General features: G+C 39.0%; 1 protein-coding gene across 1 annotated transcript in view; it reads left to right on the top strand.

Annotated features, from left to right (window-relative positions):
• Positions 1-1,427, top strand: part of EVX2 (even-skipped homeobox 2) — an 8,587-nt gene that overhangs the window by 4,301 nt on the left and 2,859 nt on the right. The window lies entirely within an intron of this gene.

The following is a 1,427-nucleotide window of genomic DNA, read 5'->3' as shown; positions in this document are numbered from 1 at the left end:
AGGAAGGGGACAGTGAGACTGACAGCACACTCGTCTAGAAATTGGGAGAGGGATTTTAAACCTCATGCTCTGAATACCATAGTCCACATTATCTGGAAAATACTTGAAACTTTCTTGGTATGTGACACCATGTTCTGAATCACTGACCTTCCGGATACGCTTTTTGTTTGTTTGTTTAATTTTGTCTTATTAATTCCCCCCCCCCGCAAAATGTGTGTGTGTGTGTGTAAGGGTGGGGGGCTTTGGCTCTTGGTGTTCTTTCTCACGTGCCTTTTGGCTCTGGCGAGACACCACCGAGTAACAGCCCCCTTCCTCCCCCCCCCGCCCACTGGAGGGACTTCTGTGAACTTGAAGAAAGGCACACCAAAAACCACCGGTGTTACTGCGGTGTCAATTTTGATGCTAATAATGTGCAGATTATGACGAAAATTGCCAATCATGTTCTCTGATGGACCTCCTTTGAATGTGGAATGGGGGGAAAAAAAGTTCCCCGCACGGAGACCTGCTGTCAAGTACTAACAACCCGCTAAGGGAAGTCATTAGAAGAGACAGATAAGAGACTTGGTACATAAAACATTTGTTCTTGGTGCAAAGAATGTATGTTATTTAATGTTATATCTGTTACCTTGGAGTGATTTCTCTTTCTCCTTTTCTCTTTTTTGCACAAGAAAGCCAGGGTTCTTATCATCTCAATTGCCAATTTTCATTTTGGTAACTTGGACATCCCGGGTAGATTGTTCTCTGTTCCGTTGATATTCCACCAATGTGAAGAGCCTCATTAAATCAAACTCGGATATTTCCATAATGCTCCCTACAGAGCCACTTCACTCTTCACATAATGAGATTTTTCTGAAGAGTTGAAGCCCTCAAATAACTAGCTATTGCTTATTTAGGCCCTGGGTATACAGTGTGAGCACAGACACACAGCCTATTCTTTCTCGCTAATTTATCTATATCACAAGTAAGTGTCCTGAAATTCTTCTGTTTTTAAGACACTGGAACTGTTGTTTGTTTTTTCCCCACCTCACCCTACTCACTGGGAAAATGGACATTCAGGAAATGATTTTGAAGTCTGTACTGTTTCATTTAGTGAACATAAATTGTTGATTTTTTTAAAAAATGTTTTTAGTAAAAGAAAAGAGGTAGGACAAGAGCGAGGAAAACCCCAACATTGGGGCAAGGAGAGGAGGGTAGTTTATCTCGATAGGAATTGTTCCTAAGGTATGTAGAGGACTTTAAGCTAATAACCCAATCTGCAAAAAAAAAAAAAGAAAGAAAAGAAAGAAAAAAAAGAGGACTTATTTTTTTCCTTATTTTAATTTTTGTTTTATTTTCAAAAAGTAACTAGCAGGACTACTTATGTATAAAAGAAAGGAAAAATATACCAGCTCTTGTCCACTGAGTTTATATTTAAATTTTTATTAATA

The sequence above is a fragment of the Varanus komodoensis genome, unplaced genomic scaffold, assembly GCF_004798865.1.
Source record: "Varanus komodoensis strain SLA01 unplaced genomic scaffold, ASM479886v1 scaffold18_1, whole genome shotgun sequence".
In the NCBI taxonomy this organism is placed as follows: Eukaryota; Metazoa; Chordata; class Lepidosauria; order Squamata; family Varanidae; genus Varanus; species Varanus komodoensis.
The sequence above is the reverse complement of the archived record's forward strand: the minus strand, read 5'-3'. Positions and strand labels throughout refer to the sequence as shown.